The following is a 23,561-nucleotide window of genomic DNA, read 5'->3' as shown; positions in this document are numbered from 1 at the left end:
TACCAAGAGAAAGGGGCCAGTGAGTTGGGGACCAGGGATTAGAGGGACCACCAGTGAGGACAAGCTCCGCCTTGTCAGGGTTCAACTTAAGGTGGTTCATGATCATCCAGTCTGAAATGAAGACTAAGGTAGAACTAAAAAAGGAAGAGGAGTCAGGAGTAGAGAGATCAAAGATGAGCTGGAGGTCGTCAGCGTAGTTGTACACGGAGACCCCCAGCTCACGGAGAGAAAAGATAAGAGGGTAGATATAAAGATTAAAGAGAAGAGGGGAAAGGGAGGAACCTTGGGGAACCCCACACGCAAGAGGGCGGGGGGGAGCGGAAAATCCGGCGAGCTGGACTGCCTGGGACCTGTCCTGGAGAAAGGACTTCAGCCAGGAGAGTGCCACTCCCCTAATGCCGGCTGCGCTGACACGGTCGAGAAGAATGGCATGATCAACCGTGTCAAACGCAGCCGACAAGTCGAGGAGCACCAACGCCTGGGGAAGATTGGAGTCGGCCATTCCCTTAAGCTCGTCCAAGACAGCGGTGACAACAGTCTCGGTGGAGTGGCCAGGGCGGAAACCCGCCTGGTGGGAGGCTAAGAGGCCATGTTCCTCAATGTGTGAGGACAGGCAGGATGTAACATGGCTTTCCACGATCTTCCCCAGATAGGGAAGAAGGGAGAGGGGCCTGAAGTTGGAGGGAGAGGAAGGGTCCAAGCCAGGTTTTTTTATTATGGGGAGAACGGTGGCGGTTTTGAAGGAGGAGGGAACAGATCCGAGGGCCAAGGACGAATTGAGAAGTGTAAGCGGGGGTCCAGGACAGTGAGTAAAGAGGGTTTGAAGAATCCGAGCCGGAGCACAGTCAGCTGGTGAGCCCGACTTGACCTTAACAAGCAGGGCAGAAAATTGTGCAGCAGAGATGGGGGGGAAGTGATCTAACAAAAAAGGCGGCGGGGGAGAAGGGGGATGATCTGGGTTTGAGAGACTGCAGGAATGTTAGCTTTAATGATGGTGATCTTATCAATAAAGTAATTGTTGAGTGAGAGACAAAACGGTAGGGATGGGGCAAAACTAATATTAGTGCGTTCAGATTTGAAGAACGGACAACTTTTTCAGAAAAGTAATCTGTTTTTGCCAAGATAATGGCTTTTTTATAACTGTTAAGCAGTGATTTGTATTTGGTTCGGAGGAGGGGACAGTAGTTGCGCCTCCAGTGATGCTCCGATTGCCTAAGGTTGAGTTTAAGCTCTTTGAGTTCACTAGTGAACCATCTGTGGGCCTCATGGGGCCGCACAGATTTGATGTTTTTAAGAGGGGCGGCGAGGTCACAGGAGGAAGAAAGCCAGGCACGAACAGCGTCGGCTTGAGCTTCAAGAGGGAGATCCGTCAGGTCGGGTACTGTGGAGGCCAGAGAAGAAGAGAGAAGAGAGAGATCTGTCTGGTTCCAACAGCGGGCTGTCAGATTTTTGGAGAGAGGGGTTTTTGCATAAGAGGGGAGGGGAATATTAAAAGAAATTAAAGAGTGATCCGACCAGAGACAAGGAAGGGTGGAAAGAACGGAAAGGGGGCGACGCAGAGACCAAATTTGGTCCAAGGTGTGACCCTTAACGTGAGTGGGGGAAAAAATGTGAGGAATAAAGTTTAGTGACTGGAGAGTCGCAGAGAAGTCTTTAGAAGCTAGACTTTCTCTAGGATCGTCGGGCCAGTAATTAAAGTCCCCTAGTAGGACAACTGACGAGTTGTTTACTGCCAAAGTGGCCAAGATGTCTTGTAATAGGGCAACAAATTGAGGCATGGGCAGAGGGGGCCGATAAACAAGGACAAAAGTGAGGGGGTCGATAAGATTGGTGGACCGAGCGACCAGAAAATCCACGTTGGATATTGGAGAGTGATCAAGAAGCTGAAATTTCAGCGTGGATCGGATAATCATTGCCACGCCGCCACCGGCTTTTCCGGCCGGGCGGTCCATGCGGAGGGCATAATGTGTGTCAGGAAGAATAGCTAGAAGGTCGGGAAGTGAATCTATAGAAAACCAGGTCTCCGTGAGGAAAAGATAGTCGGGACAGTCTGAGGATAGGAGGTTGAAAAGTTCAATTTGGTGCTTAACTGCTGACCAGGTGTTTAGCAGTATGGCGGAAGCTGCGGGAAGTGACGGTGTGAGAGAAGGAATTGCCTGATGAGCCGCAGGGGAAGAAGTGGGGGGGAGAGAGGAGGGAAGTGAAGATAGACAAGGAGGTGCAGAAACACCGAGTGAATCAAGACGTGAGGCTAACGAAGGAGGGACGGGAATAGGAACCATGAGTGCAGATAATTGTGCGGAGGTATATGTCACAGGTTGGGCATGGTCAGTGGCCCCTGGCCCCGGCCGGTCGCGGACGGGCGCAGACGGGCTTGCCTTAGGACATATTTTAACTTTACAGAAACATACAGTCACTGGATGTAGTCATCAGTGATGTCATCAGTGATGTCATTTGAGATGTCATCAGTGATGTCATTAGTGATGTCATTTGAGATGTCATCAGTGATGTCACTGACCATGTCATGAATGATGTAATATGTGACATGATCAGCAGTGGATTGCGGGTGCGCGATATATAGTTAGTGCAACTAACTATATATGCGAATTTCAATGGTTTTGTGTGAGTAAAGTAAGGTTTTGTAAATGCTAATTCCTAACTATATATGGTCTATAACCTATGGTTTTTTCAGTGAATTTCAATGGTTTTTTAATAGCAAATATTAAAAGCTGTTAAATGTATTCTTTTTTTAAAGGAAAAATATATTTTATATGTATTTAATATAATTTTTTTATGTATATATATATATTTTTATTTTTTATTTTTTGTTTCGCTACCGGTCCGCGCACCGGGTAGCTTCCCGTTAGCTCAATTTGTTGCCACGACCCGGTCCGGGAACCGGTAAACGTTCCGTTAGCGCAACTGTCGCGTTACAAAACAACATCGTGACGCGTCGCGTAAGCGCGACGTATCGCGTTGCCGCGTAATGCGTCTTATGACGCGCCGCGTTAGCGCACCCGGAAGTGCTCCGGAGCGCGAACCGAAGCGCAGCTCCCCGGAAGCGATCCGGGGCGCGTCGCGTAAGCGCGACGTATCCCGTTGCCGCGTAATGCGTCTTATGACGCGCCGCGTTAGCGCACCCGGAAGTGCTCCGGAACGCGAACCGAGGCGCAAAGCGCAGCTCCCCGGAAGCGATCCGGGGCGCGGAGCGGGACGCGTAACGTAAGCATAACAGGTCATGTGACCTGTAAATAACACTTTTCATTGGTTTAGAACTATTTTTTTTCCCAAATGATGAAACCCCTCCTTGTTTCCTCACTCTGACTTTCATCTTTGTGAGAGGAAGACCTACTTTCTATTTTTTCTACAATGGCACGTGTTGTAGCTGCAGCTGCTGGAGCCAATCCACCACCACCACCACCACCAAAAAAGGATGGACCACCTCCTCAGGTCATCCTTAATCAAGAGGAGGAAGAAGAGGAAGAGGAGCAAGGGAGGAGGCGTTTTTTGCCTGAAGAGCCAAGGAGGTCCCATGTCAAGGATAGTTATATCTGGCAATTTTATACATTTCCCCGGGGCCAAAAAAAAGTAAATGCCCGCTATGTCACATGTCTGATCTGTGACAAAGTTCTGTCCAGAGGGACTGATAAAAAGTACAGCTTTGGGAATTACACCATGCATCGGCACATGGATAGGTGGCACCCTATAAATTATAGTGCTGCGCAGGTACGTGACATGCAGGAAAAACCCCCTCCTGTGGCCAGTACATCAACCGAACAGGCAGTGACGGGACTAGAGGCGAGGGAGACGGTCCCCAACATACAGATGAACTTCGGGGTCGTGAAGCAAGTCTGCATTTTTTGCGGCCAAATAATTTCCTATAGGGAGAGTAGCATAAATCTGATCAACAGAGGTATTGAAAATCATAAATGTACAAAACGCCCCAGAAAGTAAATTATCTTTTTTTTTTGTTGCTCCTGTTGAGCCCTTTATAATGAAAGATTTTCGTTTCCCCCCCCAAAAAAACAAAAAAAATATAAAACCGTTCAAAAAATACAAAAAAAGTTAAAAAATGTTCAGAAAAATAATAAAAAAAATATAAAACAACAAAAACAATAAAAAAAAGTTCTTTTCAGAACTACCTCCCATTTATAAAAAATTGCTAGAATGTTTAGCACTCTGGCAACCTCTATTTCTTTTGATTCGCTTCCCGGTTCGCGCGCCGGTACGCGAACCGGAAGCGAAACAGAAAACATTTTTTTTTTTAAAAAGGAAGAGTGAGTATAAGGGAAGGAAACAGAGAGTAATGTTAAAAGAAAGACAGCTAGAGGGAGTAACAGAGAGATACTGTTTAATAGATCTATTTACCAAAGAAAAGATGTAAGAGGGTATAATTGAGAAAAACAAAATAGATAAGGAAGTGAAAGAAAAAAAGGATTAAATTCGACCGAAACACAAGATGGCGGACTCCCGTTACGCTACCGGTTAGCTAACCGGTTCGCGTACCGGGTAGCGCCTCTATCGCGAAAAAACTGATTTTTATTTTTTTTATTTTTTGCCCCGCGGGACCCTTTAATAGCCCCCTCATCAATCCTAGGGGGTCAGGAGGGGTCTACCTTGCCCCCTTTCATTAATTTCCCCCTTCGTTTTTCTTCACCTCTTGTCTCTCGATCCTACCGAGAGACAAAATGGCGGCCGCTCCGGACTGTTTAGAATGTTGACAGACACCGGAGAGCCAATCAGCTTCGCTTCGCGAAGTTCCGTTACGCGTCAGGTACGCGAACCGGGGCGCTAACCGGAGCGCTGTTACAGATATATATATTTTTTTGAACGTTAATTTATCAAAATCCACTGGAGCACATATATTGAGACCTAGCAAAGGCACATCGGGCAAACAATATCTACAATTTTGACAAGTTTCATGGAAATCCATTCAGTCGTTCGAGCTAAAAGTGAGTCCAACCGCCCTATGGAAAATTGCATGGGAAAAACGCGTTTTGGGACCCCCCTTTTTTCTCGGCCCCCCCCTTGACGAAACCCCCCCCAATTTTCAGGGGCTGCTCAGAAACAAAATGTTCCATTTTCCTGAAAATTTCAGCCAATTCCGTCCTCAAACGCAAAAGTTATTCGACATAGAATTTTCAAAAATCCCATAGGAAAAAAATCCTAACTATATATACCTACTGGCGACCGCCAGTAGGTAGTATATATATATATATGTGGCCACAGGAGATTTTTTATTATTGAACTGTGCGGGCATGTTTCAGGCCCACTGGAGGGCTGCAATATTGATAATGAACTCTGGAAAACGGAACGACCTACTGAAAGGGGCACTTCAATGACCAGGGTGCACGGCGCCAAAAAAGGATGTTTCCTGTTAAAATGCCGAAATCAACATGGTTTCCGTTTTGCCAGCAAAGCCTGTGAGCAAGAGCCAGGAGGCTCGAAATGCATTAGGCGGATTGATGGACATGAATGCACAGTTTTCCTCCTGAAACTAATAAAGCTGTATCTTTAATCCTCTGTGGAGTGCGCCCTTGATTTTTGGACGACATGTGGAGGCATTTAAACGGCTGTCCCGCCGTGAGAGCGCACCGCCTTGAAAAACGTTTGGAAGGTGCTGCTGAGGCAAAGAACTGTTCGTGCCTCGGTGTGGCCACAGGAGATTTTTTATTATTGAACTGTGCGGGCATGTTTCAGGCCCACTGGAGGGCTGCAATATTGATAATGAACTCTGGAAAACGGAACGACCTACTGAAAGGGGCACTTCAATGACCAGGGTGCACGGCGCCAAAAAAGGATGTTTCCTGTTAAAATGCCGAAATCAACATGGTTTCCGTTTTGCCAGCAAAGCCTGTGAGCAAGAGCCAGGAGGCTCGAAATGCATTAGGCGGATTGATGGACATGAATGCACAGTTTTCCTCCTGAAACTAATAAAGCTGTATCTTTAATCCTCTGTGGAGTGCGCCCTCGATTTTTGGACGACATGTGGAGGCATATATATATATATATATATATATATATATATATATATATATATATATATATATATATATATGTATGTATGTATGTGTGTATATATATATATATATATATATATATATATATATGTACATACATAAATATGTAGGTATAGCAGCTCTTAAGTAGTTCAATGGTTCAGTCAGTTGATTAAGCCTTTGCACTATATATTTAATAGCTGCTATTGGTATACACATATACAAAAAAGGAAAATACATTTTTTTAAACTGCAGCACTAAAATAATAATCGAGAAATTAAGTAATAATTTCAAACAGAAAAGATAATTTAATATTTAAAACATAAAACCAATGACCCTAAATGCAATTACAGTCATTAACCAGGTAGAAATAAATGGCATTAGATATAAATTATCCAAAATTAAGGTAATGAGAAATAACAATAGCTCAAGGAGCCCGTCAGCCAGTCGGTAGCTGCACATAATCCCGAACAGACAGCGTTTCAGCAGTCATGATTGTGATGTCGGTATCCAACAGGCTTTTTAAATGCCGGGCTTTCCAACATGGAAATCCTGTCGGCAAGCGACTTTGGGGCCCCCAGAAGGGCCCTCTTCCAACTGCAGCCTACGGTTGTGGGCCTGGGTGCCACCCTGAAAATCCCTGCACCGTCTTGGTGCCTGTCACATGGTGCAGGAATTTACACAAACTCCCATTTGCCTATGGGAGCTTGTGTAGCGGGTGGTTTCTGCCCACCACACAAACTCCCATAGAGAAATTGGAGTTTGCGACTGCACCATGTGCGGTCGCATTGTAATATGGTGTTCGGAACCGATGACCTACGGTCCGTTGGTTCCCAAAACGAGACAGTGTTTGTCGGAGACAACTCCGGCCGACATCATAATAGGGCCCATAATGTTGTATTTCTTAAAGACATAGATGTTCAAAGTTAAGGACGTTATTGTCTGACTAATGTATTGCTTCTCCTATTTGTTTTACGTTAGTTTTCAAATCCGCTTGGGTGGCAGACAATAAAACATTCCAATTTTGTCTTATTATTTCATGAAAATTCAAATGTTTTGTTTGAGAGCATGTAGTGCATGACAAAGTGTCATTCGAGTCGAAGTCAGATGTTCAAGAGATCACTGTTCTCACGTTTTTCATAGTTGGTATATACTCAAAAGTGCCAAACATTTTCTGAAGTTTTTCCTACCATCACCATGTCTTTTTGAGTTACCTATTATCTATGAGCGCATTATAGATAGGTTTGTGTAATGATTGTACTTTATTTTTAGCAAAGGAACTTACATGCAGAAATGACAAGCGGCAGAGGGGAAACTTATCTCCCCACAACCCAACGTATTTTATTTTCATTAAAGAAAGAGTATGAAGATAAAAACGTGCACAATGAAACATGTAAATAACTGTTGCCATGGGATGCGAGATCTTTCTTAATGAAAACAAAACACGTTATCTGAGCTGACAATAATGTAATTTGAACCTTGTCTCCAGGTTGCAGAAAACTGTTTTCACCATTACACTACTATTCTTGGCTGATAGGGATTTGAAACTCAACCATCGCTTCAGGAAAACATCTTCGAGTTTCTTCTGTTTTTGATGTTCTCCTATGAGGTTGTTTATCCACAAATGCTATGAAGTACAGGGAGCTAACAGTTTCTTGACATTTTAGAATATATGTTTGCATTCAAGAAATTAGCCAGCTGGTTATTTTATTTATTCACCTAAGGTTACGTTTCGAACAGATTCTATGGTGCGCACTTCAACATTATGTGCAAAGAAAGGAAAAATACAAAGAAATCCACTGTGGCAAAAACTTTTTTTTATAGAATTCAAACATAATAAATTGTTTTTAATCTCGTAATTATTATAGCAACTGAATGACATTGCTAGCTTCCACTGTTTCTTATTATTTATCTAAAGGCAATAATTTTGAAGAGGGATGTGTTGTTAATTGTGTGAAGAAAAGGGATTAGAATAAGTGATAGGGCTGAGAGCTTCACTCCGGGCTTTTTTTAGTGAAGTAGTTAGAAGTATGGTTAAATGTAGTGCTATCGTTATTACTATCCTTTTACAATGAAAAATCATGTACAGTTCTTGAGAACAAACAACCTGGATCTCATTAGCTGTGTGAGAAGAAGTGATTGGCAACGGGACAGCAGCCTTTCATGAGAGGTGTTCATGAATAGGTTTCAGTGGAGAACTGATCGATGTTTTCACACAGGAGTAAAACTCTCCTAACCTTATGAGCCTTCTTTTCTCAGGTGATCACATTTAAGATGTTTACTTCCCCCTTCATGCAATGCATCTTATCATCCACATGTTGACCAAAAAGCAAATGTCAAGAAAAAGGATGGATTAATAAACTTTCCATGTGCTTCCGGTTTGGGAACTGTCAGTCACAGCCTTAACAATCTACTTGAGGCTAGGTCGTGGCAATAACAGTGAGCTAACACATCTGAGGTACCAACAGCTGCATTAGTAATGTAATGTGATTCTCATAAGAGTCTGTCTATTATCTCCTGGAAAACCTGACACTTTCATTTGATAGGTCAACCGCTAATCTTTGAATAGAGCACCTGGGTGTCCTGTCATAACCTCCTAGCAATTCAATAGAACTAGCAGCCTTCATGGCTGTAGTAGAAAATGTCCATACTGCCAGCCCCCTGTATTCAATCTTCTGCTTTCTTTTCAGGAGATGTCGAAGTAAATAGAGTGATAGTCAATTGGCACTACTATAACAGTTTCGGTGGGGTTTCAGCTTCTTCTGGTGGTTTGTATTTCTTATTCACTTGAGCTCAATATGTAATAGTTGCGGCAGGAATAATTAATTTCAAAATTGCTGGTTCTCTTAGACCAAGAACAAGTTCTAAGAGATGTGCTATCAGATGTGTGGTTGTAAAGTTTAAACATTTAGAGGCGCTTTATTGGTGTATGAAAGGTATGCAGGACTATCCTGGTGCATGTGTCTTTTGGGGGGTGGTTCTCCTTTTAGGATACATAATATCAGAGACTGCTCTATGAGTGTACTCTATGTCCTTGAAGTACAGTGGTGGAACAGTGCTTTTACAGGTTGTGTAGGAGTTGTAGGCTACTGAGGCACCTCCTATTTAGCAGAGCAGTCTTTGTTGAATTCTGAGGCAAAATTGGAATCACCTCATGAAGAGCCAGGATCGAAATAGCCCTCCTGTTAGATGAAGAAAACCCTTGGGAGAAATTAGAGTATGTAGATGATGGAATATTTATCAGCATTGATGGTTCCCAAACGATGAAAAAGTGTTTGCCTCTCTGAAGTAGACCTACCCAATAGCAATCCTGAATAAAAACGGTTTTGTCCTATCTTTTTCGAAATGGGTCAACTTAATATACAAGGACGCAGCCGCCTGAGTCTGTGTCAATGGCACAGTTTCGGCTGAAATTCCACTCTTTGAGGAACGAATGTACGTTACAACGCATACATTCACTACGCATACCATTACAACGAAACTTTTACAACGCAGGATCCATTACAACGCATGCCATTACAACGCATGCCATTACAACGCAGATGCTATTACAACGCATGCCATTACAACGTAAGTATGGGTAAGTATTTTTTTTTTTATTTTATTAATGGGAATGTAATAGTAGTGTAAATGTTGGATAGTGTAGGGGTTAAAATTACTATTCTAACTCCAGGGAGTGTAATAGTAGGGTAAGTGTTGGATAGTGTAGGGGTTAAAATTAAATTAAATACTTACCCATACTTACGTTGTAATGGCATGCATTGTAATAGCATCTGCGTTGCAATGGCATGCGTTGTAATGGATCCTGCGTTGTAATGGATCCTGCGTTGTAAAAGTTTTGTCGTAATGGTAGTGCGTTGTGAAAGTTTCGTTGTAATGGCTGTTTTCCTTGAGGAACAAGACAGAGTTGTCCTTTGTCCCCATCACCCCCATTATTTGCTGCAGCGATTGGGCCACTGGAAACATGAATACGCAGAGACGCATTGATCCTTAGCCTGAAAGGAGATCCATACCTTTGGGATGCTGTCTCATTATATGCACTTCGTCCCGAGGGTTTTGGATATGTTAAGGGTGCTTGGAGCTCATGCAGGGATCTGCAGTGATTGGAATAAATCCGTGGCTTTTCCTTTGACAAACTGGAGATCCACAGGAGGTGGACTTGTCCCTTCGAATCGAAATTCCCTGTACATATTCAGGCAGAAATTACTCTCTTCGAACGTATGGGAGTCACGAAGGCAAGGGTGTGTATTTCTCAGACTCGTTTACAGCTGTAGAGGGACACTTAAAAATAAAATTGATTTTTCTGAGAGAAAGATATTCTATGGTTGCTTTGAAAACGGTGGTCTCTAGTCCAGTAGTGGTTAAAACAACACACCCATATTTCTAACAATTTCAACGTCAAGCAAAAAAACTGATTTGAAACATATTACATAATCAGTAAAAATGTGAAAAGGGCAGAGTCCAATGCGCAGTGCTTCTTTCTTGCCAGCTGGAAGAAACGAAAGTACACAACTGCCAGTACAAGACATGGTGGGATACTGAGACAGCTGAGTACTCTAAACCGGCAGAATTGGGCACATTTTCCAATTTTTTTCTCCTTTTTCCTTTAAATACATTAAGGAAAGTTAACCGTTGACTCGGTTTGCACCGGAATAATGTTTCATTTGGGTGGGCTGTTTCTCATATAAAAAATAAATGAAATATGGTCAATACAGCCTGTGGCTAGGTTGTTTGTAGTATTAACTTATATTTTATACAAAAAAAATTATACTGTTTAATTGCACGGGGAGCATTCTCCTAGGTTGTACTATTAAGGGTTTAAAACTATCAATGAAAATCCCATGATGTAGAAGCCCTACTTTCAGTACCTGTCCCACCGCAGGTTTTATTGGTGATGTGGTCAGAAGGGAAACTCAAGCAGGCATTACTGGCTCTGTTCAGTAGAACTAAACCGGGACGCCTTATCAACTACGTATTCAGTAGAGTTACAAAGGCAAACATTATTGGCAGTCTGTGATAGAACAACACAAACTTGCTTAAGCTAAATGTAACAAAGGCGTTTGTGTTTGAGTATTGAGATCTACACAGGTCCTTATTAGCTATGTTTTCAGAAGATGTGCACAGCCTAACCTTATTGGCTATTTTCTTTCTTCTGCTTTAGAGCATTTATCAAGGGCTACGTAAACGCAGCATTCTCCTGGTGCCATACATAAAGGAAGACCATGGCAAAGTGCTGAACGTTATTAAAAAAAACAAAGGTCTGTAATCTTTTAATACAAAGAAGGTGAGTTGAGGTATTTTTGAGGTGCAGTGCATTCCAGTGATGGGGAGCTGCAATTAGAAAGTGGGAGTGCAAACTTTTTAATAAGGTTGATCAAGGTCAGTGGGAAGGGAATACTGAGTTACTCTGTCAGCAAAAAAAGAGAGGGCTTCACCACAAAGACAATTCTAGACCAGACAAGTTCTTTCAAATCGAATGCTACTATGGATGGGTAACTAATGGAGCTCAGTAAGCATTGAATTAGCAGTGGGAAGTGTGGTGCTTATAAGGGTAGTCTCAAAGTTTGATTTTGAAGTGATTAAAATAAAGCATTTGCAAAAATATGTATCAATTCCAAGATACAAAGCACTGCAATAATCAAATCTTGAACCAACAGTAGCAGCTATTGCAGATTTCCAAGTGTGAAGGGCAACAATAGGTCTACCTTTGCGCATGTAAAGATGCATAAAATGACAAATGTCCAGATCTGGTGACCAAAAGGTGGGATCTTTACGTGGGATCTTTAGCCACCACTAATACCTCAGCTTTCTCAAGATTGACTTTCAATAAATGTGTGTCCATCCAGGCTTTTAGAGTGTCATGATGTGTGTTACTCTATTTAAGAACAAATGATAATTTTAGAATCTTTAGCAAATATATGAAATTTGCACCAATGGTTCCAATTAGTCGTCAGTAAACCTGCCATGGAACGTTTACCTGCTTATGTGTGCAGTAGACCTGGTGAAACAGACCATACCAGATGTTTCCAGTGTAATCAAGGTCATTGGAATTTTGTGATTTTGCAGCCGTGGCATTTTATTTGTAATTATGGATTCACCACACTTGCCACATTACATTCTTTACTGTATATTTTGCAAATTTCAACAAATTAAGTATTCTAGCTCAACAGATCAAATGTTATTAAGACAAACGTTCCACCGGTGGTTTAGCACAGTTACAGATATTTTGCCACAGTTAACTGGTCACCTTCCACACCTTTCTGTTATTTATTTACTATATTCAGGTTCTTAGCGGGTATTACTGAAGTGAAGCTATTCATGTTACCAAGAGATGGGTTGGGAAATGAATTTTTTTCTGCAGCATCAAAAAAACATCCCAACATGCTGAAATGCAATTTAAACAGAGTGAATGTTTCTTTGTCATGAAAATGTTTTACTTCATTATTGATTGAAATTGGGTTTGCATGCTAAATACTGAAGTCAGTATATCGACTGTAGTGAATATCAAGGACAAAAATAAATATAGACAGGTGAGTCTAGATTTTCTATCCCTAACTCCACATATGTGAACGTATGCATATATCTTCAAGGTACACAGATGTGGAGTTAGGTTAGAAATAGTAGATCTACACTTCCCTATATGCACTTGCTTTTTGATATCCTGCCCTCTTTATTCTGGTACATCAATATTCTTCAGGTTGATATTTAGTAGTACCATCTGGAAATGTATCTTAAAGCACAACGTGTTCTCAAAAGGTCAGTTACTTCGAGAGGTTAAACAGAGTAGAGAGAAAATCCCAGATATTAGATTTCTCTTTCAAAGGTTTGAGTTCTTCAATGTTACAGTACCTCCTAGAAAGGCACTTATACTGCATGTATGTAACGTACAGACTGCTTTGCATGGCTTCTCCCTAATGGAAAGAAGTACTTCTAGATGTCCATAGTGGGGGCACATATTAAAGACAAAACTGAAGGCGAGTTCTATAACAAAACCGGATTGGACAGAATAAAAGTTGTACTCTTTTTCTAAAATGAAATGTGCGCTTTCAGGCCTATTTTCTGCTGAGTGCAACATTGTATGTTTTGCACATATATTAATAAAATAGAGTCCCTGTGATTCCATGCAAGACAAAATCATTATTTGTTGGTGAACAACATTTTCTTACTTACGAAATCCTAGTATTTTTCATTGCATTGAATGCCTTAGACATCAATATGAGTTAAAATGACAAAAAAGAGATCTACCGATAACGCCACCTAATTAGCCTTTGTTCCTGATGCAAAAATTAGCCAACCTAGCCACATAAATGAGTCCTCCACTACTATCAAAAATCAGTTTGCCCGAGTACACAAGAGAGATTACTGGCTTTGTTGAGTAGATCTTGTGGCAGACTGAACCTCATGTGTTTTCGAGAGATGTATACAGGCAAGCCTTACCGACTCTATGTTCTCTCGATGTGCACAGGCAGGCATTACCAGCTGCCTCATCAGTAAATTCCCAGAGGTAGCTCATACCACAATTTACCATAGAACTACATATGAAGGCCTTGGCGGGTGAGTTCAGGACACGTTCATAAACAGGCCTTGCAAGCTTTATTTAGAAAACGTGGAGAGGTAGACCTTGATGCCAATGGTCTATCGATGCGCACAGAGGGTCTCTTGGATATGCCTCTCTGGTCTTGGTGTGGTTTCAGTAGGTGTGCACAGACCTGCCTTCTCTCTTGCGTTGCCTATACACACAGACTGGCCCTGCTGGCTGTAAGTTCAGAGGTTAACTGGTTGGTCTAGTCAGAGAATGCACACAGAGTGATCTTCCTGGCGTCTTAAAATGGCGTACAGTACTTTGGCCCACTTGGGCACAACGGGTCAGATGAGTGGATGGTGCCTCGCAGGGCCCAAATGGAAAGCAATGTAAAAATGCACACTCTGTTGTGATTCCTGAATGTGGGCCCCCTAAGGAGCGGGGCCCTTGCTTAGCATTGACTGCAGGAGCCTGTGTTATGAAGTGTCCCATGTCGGACTCACGCACACGATAACAGGGCAGCCGACGGGCCCTGGCGTCCAGCCGGCGCACAGGCTCTGCCTGCTAGTCTGTAATGGGACTGCTCAAACACTATGCATGTCCCCGCAGCTGTCTCTCCTCCTCCCCTTCCAGGACCTTGGGAGCTGCTGTTTTCGCACAGCCGTGGAGACCGTCCACATGTCAGAGTAACGGGTTATGCCGAACGAGAAGCGAATACCTTTCTACTGCGAAGCATATCTCTGCGTACCTTCTATTCTGATAACCAAAGGAGTCTTACGGGACAGGGGTTGTAGCAAAAGGTATTAAGCACTGGAACCCCTGCTCTGACTCCGTAGCCTTGAACGTGGCGAGGGTCTGGTAAATGGCACAGATCTGATTCCGACAGGTCGCCCTCGGGGATGACAGCAGTCGGAACCCGCGGGGGCTCTCGGAAGGGAGCTGGTCCAGTGAGAAGGGACGGGGAAAGGGGACTGAGGAGCCCTTACTATCAGGCGAGCTGCATTCTCTGCCCAGGCTGAGGAGCCCACATGAGCCAGGGGTGGCAGGGAAACTTTCCCCAGGTGCTCGCCGCACTTCGGCGAGGTGTCATCCCTCGGTGGCCCTCCAGCTCACCTCACAGCAGTTTCTGGGGGCTATCAGCGCTGCCCCTCCCTCCTCTTGCTCGCCCGCCCCCTCTCTCTCCTCGTGTGTGTCCTCAAGACTCCTCTCACCTTGAGCAGTGTTAGGATTAGCCAGCATTTATACTCACTGCTCCTCTTTATTCCTTAAGACTTATTAAGAATGATAATGAGCTCCAAAGGACCGGCACGTCCCTCTCTCTCTCCCCCTCTGTCGCTCTTTCTCTCTACGTGCTTTTTCCGTCAAAGGCACACAGGACAAATCAAACCAAAAAAAAAAATTCTGACAATATGGATCAAGGGCGCCTGAGGATTTATACTCTCTAATTCCAGGCTTTCTTTTGTTTTTATTATTCCTCTTTAAATCCGGGCCCGGACTTTGACCGAGGACGCGCGGCGGCCGCAGTGTGCCTAGAAAACCTCGTTAACTACAGGCCCTTGCACGGCTGATTAATTGTAGCACAATTTATGGCGTCCTTCCTTCCTCTTCTGGCGGCCTGACATCACGGAGCAGGTTTGCGCGATATTCGTGAGCACAGATCGGCCCCTGTCGACGTTCAGCATCTGTGGTCCGCCTACAAAAACACACAATCTGCGGACAGGCTTAAAATGTGCACAACCAACCTGCAACAAACGTGTTTAAAAAGTTGAAGTTCTGACAAACGTACAGTTAAATTCTCAGTATGTGTAAATATCGGCAGCCCGTGTAATAAAAGTTTCTGAATTAAAAAGTAACTCCGAGCGGGTTCCAGTTGTAAATGAAAAGATTGCAGCGCTGTCTGCTCTCGCTCGCAAGCTTGTGCTCTTGGGCATGAATGGTCGTGCCGTGCCCTCAGTACGTAAAGCGTGTAAATGAAGACGGGCCCTGGCCGCCACTCGGATTACACGCCGTGTGCGGCTCCTTCCTGCCGGCGCGGGGAGCTGCTCTGCAGCTCTCTGGCTCCCACCCCGTCTCACCGCCTGATTTAGACATCACCGGCTCGGGCTCAATTACCAGTCCAGGACCCGGGCAGCGCGCTGCCTGGCTCCCTTCTCTTCCGTTAAGGGAACCCCGCTTTTATTGGAGTATCGGCACTTTTTGTATCTCATTTTCACAACGATATTTGTGATTATAAGAATCTGCCGCCGCCCGGATCCACCTAGGAAAGAAAGCTATTCCGTTTAAGGAGAAACAGCCCCGGGAAGCGGCAAAGAAGGGCGGCCGCGCTTTCAGTGCGCCCTGCACACACCGCCCCGGAGAGCTCGGGCCAGTCACTTCACAGGCCCTGCACTGTCCCATCCCCACGGCGCCCCCATTCATGCCCACGCCCCTTCCAGCAGTACGAGAAGGAGCCCCCGTCTCCCCACGAACACGAAGGGACATGACGCCTCCAACATCGCAATGTTCCTTCAAACAACCAAAACAAATGTCTCTGCTGGCAGATTTTATCGCCCCGAGAAAGGCACTCTTTTCCTCCAAAAATAAATATATCATACCCAATAAAAAAGTGTCACTCCCAAGCACAAACAGATCGTTCATCTCCCGGCCGCTCAATCCCCAAGTTTGGAAATAAGCGACTAGGGCATAATAGGAAATACAACGTGTGTGTGTGTGTTGTGTGTGTGTGCTGGGGATGGGGGGCAAGGGAGGCAAGGAAAGCACTCGCAGGATGTCGAGGAGCATGGCACATGCACCTGTAAACCCGCACAAAAAGTCTCGGTCTTAACGTTTTAAACATAAATATATTGTCTACTGGGTAAAACCAGCGAGAAACTGCACACTCAAACCTGTGCCCGCCCTGCTAAGGTTTCAGCTGACAGAACCTGAAAAAGGAGCGAGAAATGATCTAGTTTGGAGTTTACGGGTGGGTTGAGTATATTTCTTGTACTTCTCCTTTTTGCACCTGTCTCGGGGTGGATGGGTTGACAATTTTTCCTAAACTATTTGTTGTGCTGCTGTACTGATTGACAGGTTGCGTGGGGATATTTTCACTGCATTGGGGGTGATCGGGACACGGTTTGAGGGTCTTGCCCTTAGATGATTATTTGCTGTACCTGTATGAAGGTGAGATATACCTGGGGGATTGTAAGCACCTGGAAATATTATCAAGAGGCTAACTTCTCTGGTGTCGTTTGAAGAAATTCTCTGTACAGGTTTTCTTTTCTTGCACCTCTTTTCGGTGTAGGTGTGGTTTGAATATATTCCTTGAGACATTTTTTCCAGCGCCAGTTTTCTAGGCGAGTCTAGTTTTAGGCGAGAATGTTCCCTGTGACTATTTAGAGTAGGCACTCTGTTTTTCTGTCCCCTTTTTGGGTGTAGGGTTCTTTGTGGCTGTTGGTCTATCTAGAATTCCAGATGGTAAGTGTCATTATGCACCTCTTTTAATGAGATGTGAAGCATGGCGTGGTGATTACTGTTACCATGCTGTGTTTTCATCTGCCTGCTCTGGGGGGGGGGGGGGGGGGGGGTATTGTGGTTAGTAGATATTTCTCCCAGATATTGAGTTACGGTGATGGCACTATGCCCACAGGTGTGGCTCTTTCAGTACTCTTAGTAGGGGTAGTAGGGTTCCATTCACACTGCCCCTACCCACACTTGTATTAGGGGGCTAATTTAACTTGAGAGTATTCTCCATACACAGCGACCTTTTCCGCTCTTCGTTTTTGGGCATACTGTGATTTGCAGAGACACACCTCGCACTGTGCCCTCTTCTGTACTTATTTTCCATAGGTTATTGTGGTTTGGGTGTTTTACACCGATACTGTTTTTACTGTGTTTGTTTTAGGGAAGGTTGTAGTTTAGGGATGCTGGTTCACTCAGACTACCAGTTCCTACACTTGCTTTCTCCGCAACTCTTTTTTGCGGTTGTACGTGGTTGGTGGATATTTACCATGCAGGCTGCCCTTTCTAGGCCTGTTTTTCATTTTTTCGAAGGGGCTGAGGAGGAGGGTTTCAACACACATTGTACCATTTATTGGGTGTTACTGTCGTTTGTGCATAATTTCTTTACACAGTGCTTTCTCCTGCACACCTTTGGGTTGTAAGTCCGTTTTGGGGACATTTCTATGCTATACCCCTTTCCTTGGGGTCTCAGTGAGTTATTTTTCCACAGATACCCACTTCGCCTCTGATTGTGACTTGACTTGACTTGTGTAGTGTGTGTGTGTGTGTGTGTGGGGGGGGGGGGGTATTTCCTACTTATGCCTGTATCTTTCTGGGGGTGGGGCCTCAGTGTGGGTTGGGAATATTCTAGTTCTCTACATGATCTTGTCTGTACCCGGTCTAGAAGAATAATGAGGTAGCGGTTATTTCCGCCCCACACACATTGTCCTTCCATGCATCTTTTGCAAGGCCACCTACCTACTTTTGGGCGTTTTTTTTGGGGGGGGGGGGGGGGTTGGGGGATATTATCCCTGTATATTGCTTCGCCTAGCCAACAAATGTTTGGGGGGGAGGTAACCGTGACTAGTAGACATTCCCATGCGTGCTGGTCCTTTCATACACCTGTGAGTGAAGGGGAGTAGTGTGGGCTTAAGATAGTTCCCTTGCATGAGGTACCTCTTTTTTGTGTGGGGGAGGGGGGGGCAGTAGAAAACCAGGCTGAAGTATGCCTTGATGCACATATGGAAAATAGAAGCCCCCCCCTCCCCGCCCCCCAATAGCTGGGGTGCAGCGAGCCCTTCAAACCGCGGGGCCCCGGTGCCACTGCACCCGCTGCATCTTTATTAACCCGCCCCCTTGTGGGGTTTGCGGGACATTTCCCTTGCACCTGTTCTGGGGTGGGGGTTTGTGTACATTTCTCGTCTGCCCCCCCCCTTCCTGCACCTCGGTTAATGGATGCGTGTGTTTGGGGTGCATTTCACTAACACGCCCCTCTGCCTGCAGGTGTTTCGGGGTTCGTGCGGTTTGGGGAGGTTTTCCCCGCGCGCTGTTTTCCTGGCTCTCAGCCCCGCACAGAGGACACAGATCGCCCGGCTTAGAGGCCGGAGAATGACAGGCTCATCTGTCTGTAAAACGACACTACAGCTTTTAAAAGAAATGGGGGGAATACGCTGTTGACTCCTCGCTTAAAGTATATTCTTGTTCTAACTCATGTTCTTATGTCAGTGAGCTGAAAAAAAGAGCGAGAGATATGACTTTCCTTGAATGATCTGTTTAACCTAAGCCAGAGGAAAAAAAAGGAGTCATTAATTACTTATGTGAGCTATTGCTTCAGAAAGACAATAAACCTGCCTGGTCGCCATGGATATGACATATTTGCTCTGAAAACAACACAATAATTAGCAAAGGGGAAAGATCCAAGGAGAATATGCAAACTCCTGAGTTTAAAGCCACAGTGTGCTTTTACTTGTCACAGTCAATTCTCTTTGCAATCCAAAGCAAACAAACAAGCAAAAACAAAAGGCATGCAGAGAAAAATAGAAAAATAAAAGCATTAACTAGTTCGTTTCCTAATGAGCGCCTGGGGCGGTGTAAGAAGGACAGTCACCCGGGCGCCGAGCGGCAGGCAGCTGAGGGACAACATATTCAGGCCATATTTAACTTTATACAAGCTTCTAAAAAATCTTAAATTACATTTCGGGAGGGGAGGGGCGCCGGTACAATATGGGAAGACAGGTGCATCGTGGAGAGCACGATTCAAATGGAGATCTGTGGAAAGGATAATATACCTTTAATGTCGAGGTCTGAAATGCCTCGATGAAGGTAGTGTTTAAAGGGTAACGTGCCTCAAAAGATAGACTCCCATTTCCCAAATTGAGGTTTGGAGGACGGAGCCGTGCCGCCGCAAGCCACACACGAAATAGGACCTCGCTTCAGTACACGGGCAAAATCTAAAAATATGCAAACATATTGAACTTGCACAGGGATCGAGAGAAAAAAATCGAAGTATGGCCAAAACTACACTGGAAACAAATACAACATTAAGGAGGAAGGTGTTGGAAAAATAAAGTGTACACATGCTCTCAAAGGCGCGTGAATTTCTCGTATTTTAATGGTCCTGCTCTGCCTGGTGGGGTGGAGAATGTGTAAATGTTGACACCCATGATTCGTTCATGACTTCGGATAAAAACCCAAGATTGCCACAACACAGCCCCTTGCCTTGCTGGACCGGCTCACACCTGGCAGCAAGGATACCAACGCATGCATGTATATTACATTTGATAAGTTTCCATTAGGGAACAATGGCAAACTCACAATGGTGCGGCGATTGAAGAAGGCCCTCTGTCATCTAACTGTGAAAGGTGTAGCTATCATGTAATGTGCAGCATAAACAGTTAACAAGGCTTCAAGGCACTTTTGAGAGTCTCCTAGAGAAGGACAATCTAATTTACGTTAGCTTTTAAGGATCTAAATCTGGTATTCGAGCACTATGCTTAGGGCTGGTTCTTTCCTACCTCTGAAAGGGGAGCATTGGACCCAGGCGCACACCCTACAAGGAGCTACAAAGAGGGTCCCGACCAGTGTCCTAGACAGGCAGTACAAAAGGCCTTGGATTAGAGTCTGAAGCTTGTGGCCAGCGTTTGAGATGGGGCCCTGAGCAGGTCTCCAGAGGCACTAGGACCTGTTCAGCCTCAGAAAGAACACACAACAGCTGTCTCTTTAAATGCTTTAGCGCATATGGAGTTTGATGTCTAAGAGATCAGTTTAACATCTCCATAGAAACCTGCAGGAGATTACCAACAGCACAATAAAGGACTAGTCAAATAAATAAAACAGGAGCAGAAGATCAAGGGCCTAATTATGGAGCTAAACAATATTCGAAAAATCCCAGGATAACTGGGCCTCGAGAAGTGGTTGCTCCAACGAGAGTTCCCAGTAGTCCCTTGTGGGATCTGATAAGCAACCATTGACAAGACCATTGCTGACATCAGTCAAACCATAGATCAGCATGCCAGCAACTGTGCTACCTAATCTGCCTGGCCATCAACCTTGTGCTTCCCAAAGCGTAACCCTGTTGGCAAAAATTCAAGTGCAGCCCTGCTTGCCACCAGCCACTACCAATGAGCAGTCTAGTGAGCAATACCCTCACACAGAAGCCATGAAAGCAACAAGCCTGATGGCCGCCCAGTTAGGGAACCAGGGATCAGCACTTCAAACACTCCACCCAAAGACCAGCTCTTTCTGTCAAAAATCCTCTAGAGAGGCTTACATGCCTAGCCAGCAGTTCATGCACAGACCAACCTTGCTATCCAGAGAACACCTTGATCTGCAATTGAGCCACAGGCTAAATCTATCAGAAATGCACCCACAGATCAGATGTCAGCAACCTATCTATATATTTACCTGCCAGCAATCCACAAAAAGACCATGTGGGCCAGCAAACCATGGGCACCATGTCATGTCAGCAATCTATCTAGAGTCATGCCCTCACAGAAATCTTCGACGAACCAGCCCCACCAACAATCCATTTATAGAACTGCCAGTACCAATTCTCCTTGGAGCAAAACAGCTGTGAAACAACCCAGAGACTAGCCAAATCCAAGCCAGTACAGCAATTCACCAAGAACTGACAACAACAAGTCCCCAAGCACCAGCCCTGTCAGCATATCCCCTACAGATCAGTCCATTCAGAAACTCTCATACAAGCCAGCTATCGAACGGGCCCTGTCAGCATATCCCCTACAGATCAGTCCATTCAGAAACTCTCATACAAGCCAGCTATCAATCAGGCTAACGATCAGCCAGCCAGTAAACCCCTATTCATACCATCATTGCCCTGGCAGTATTTCATCAAGACGCCAGGCCTGCTAGCTATCCCTCAGGAAGCAATCCTGTCACCATTCCACCACAAGTCAATCCTGGCAGTAATCTGTCAAGAACCCTACCCCTTGAAGTTCCTGATGGAATATCCATGGTCGCTATTCATTCAGAACCTGCCCTCGGGCATCCCCTTATGGACCAGCCCTGTCCCCATATCATTCCTAGGCCTCCCCCTGCAGCACATCAAAAACAGGTCCTGCCATCAATTCCCTGCAGATCAGTCTTGCCCCTAAGGACCTGTCAAAAAAATAAATGCCTGTTGCTGTCTTCCACTCAGGATTCTAAGCTACTCCATAGATATCCAATTAATCACTCAAAAAAACTCTACGCTGAACCCCACCATCCTTTAACCTCCCATCCACCACCGGCCAGGCATGGCATATTTCCACAGCGCTGTTCTCCAGACACTTCTCCAATACAGCAGATTGCCCATGGCCGGGGGAACCTGACCAGCACCAAAGATCAACAACCTTTCCCACCTCCCATGGCCCATTTGGCGGAGAGCAAACACCCTATTCTGTTCCTAAGGCGGCTGCGTAAATGAGAAGCACCAACCCCAAATCCTATCCAAACCCCAACATTCACCTACCCGCGGACCGCGACCCCTTGACCTATGCCCTGTTTACGCTAAAAACACTGAATACATACATGACTAAAAGTTAGGAACGAAAACGTTGCAATTAAAGTGAGGGAAAGGAGGTGGTGTGAGCGGTGCAAGGGGTGAGGTGGGAGAGCTTTGTTCAACAATGTAGGCCCAAAGACGCAAATAAGTACTGAAAAGATACATGGACAGAGACAGGATAGTTACCACACCTGTGGGCACCCTTACCCCCCTCCCCAAAAAGCATTCTACTGAAAAATGAAATGTTATTAACACACACCTGAAACATTAGTCTCAAAAATAAAACTCCCTAACGTTGAATAGGGGGAAGAGGCAATCCTCCATACTTTACTTGCACCTCACCACCTAAGACCCTTCTTTCTATCCGCCCACCCCCTTGCTCCAGACTTCTACAAAGTTCCATGTCCGGCTGATGTTGCCTGTCAACCCCAGAGTGAGGCATGCTGTGGAGTCTGCAGGAGGCACAGCAGGCGCAGGGGAGCACACTGCACGTGGGGGGTGCAGAGCACACTTAAGGGTGCGAGGCATACCCGTGCGCGGCAGGAGGCACTGCAGGGTGCATTAGCACACAACAGGAGGCAGGACATGCAAGGTGGGAGGGGCACAGCACGTATACATCCGAGTGTAGGGCGCTTAACAGTGTGAATCATGGTGGAAAAGTCATACCAGGGGCGTGAGGGCACGGGCAGGGCAGGTACACAGCAGGGCGCATGGGGTGACAGGATGTTTAGGGGCACGGGGAGAAGGGAGCAGTGAACACATGCGTACAGTCCTCGGAGGTCGGGTGGAGTCGGTTGGCGGTGCCACAGGTGCCTCATCCGAGGTGCAGGTACACCTCCCCCCGCCCCAGCGTCCCGTTCCATCCTGCACCTCTGCCCTGACATCTTTTGCAGCACTGTCCTGCCCCACCCTGGAACCCTAACTGGCTTGCTTCTTGGACTCTAACTCTACGCCCCACCTCTTCCACCACACCTCACCCACATGCTCCATGCCCTCACTGTCCCCAGCTTCCCTGCACCTCTCTTCTTCCATGAAAAACCTAGTGGGCTGTCCACCACTGCACTCCTCCCCCAAATCCCGCGTCCCCTTTACCCACCTGCTGGGATTGACGTCCCTGTCCCGCTCGGACCACTCTGCGCATGTGCACAAACTTCCCCGATCCTTCGCTTTTGCTGCTTATTTTAGTGATTTTTCCTATTTCTAAAGCGGGAAAAAGCGAGGCAGGCGGAGGGGGTGGAGCTACAGCAGGAGGACGGGCCAGGGGAGGAGCTCCAGTAGGCGTGTCCGAAGCGACAGCTTGAAGGGTGCTTGTGGAGGGTGGGGTTTGGAGGGGAGACCAATGGAAAGGAGGGCTTGCAAAAACCGCACGCCTTCCTGAAGGAGCCAGTTCTGCAGGAACACATTTATCTCTGTGAGCTGAAAGCACATATCCCGAGTAAGAACCATCCAGCTGTGTAAGAACAACATCACAGTTCGCGAGAACCACTCCCTGCGCTTCACTGAAGTATTCATTTCTCTTTCGGTCCCTATACTCTACCACCGCTCACATACACACCAT

At 45.4% G+C, this 23,561-nt stretch overlaps 1 long non-coding RNA gene across 1 annotated transcript in view; it reads right to left on the bottom strand.

Moving 5' to 3' along the window:
* Positions 1–23,204, bottom strand: part of LOC144753123 (uncharacterized) — a 211,610-nt gene extending 188,406 nt beyond the window's left edge. Inside the window, exon 1 of the long non-coding RNA XR_013594208.1 lies at positions 23,100–23,204. This is a non-coding gene — a long non-coding RNA (uncharacterized LOC144753123). The remainder of the gene's footprint in view (positions 1–23,099) is intronic.
* Between the last annotated feature and the right edge of the window lie 357 nt (positions 23,205–23,561).

The sequence above is a fragment of the Lissotriton helveticus genome, chromosome 5_1, assembly GCF_964261635.1.
Source record: "Lissotriton helveticus chromosome 5_1, aLisHel1.1, whole genome shotgun sequence".
NCBI lineage: Eukaryota > Metazoa > Chordata > Amphibia > Caudata > Salamandridae > Lissotriton > Lissotriton helveticus.
The sequence above is the reverse complement of the archived record's forward strand: the minus strand, read 5'-3'. Positions and strand labels throughout refer to the sequence as shown.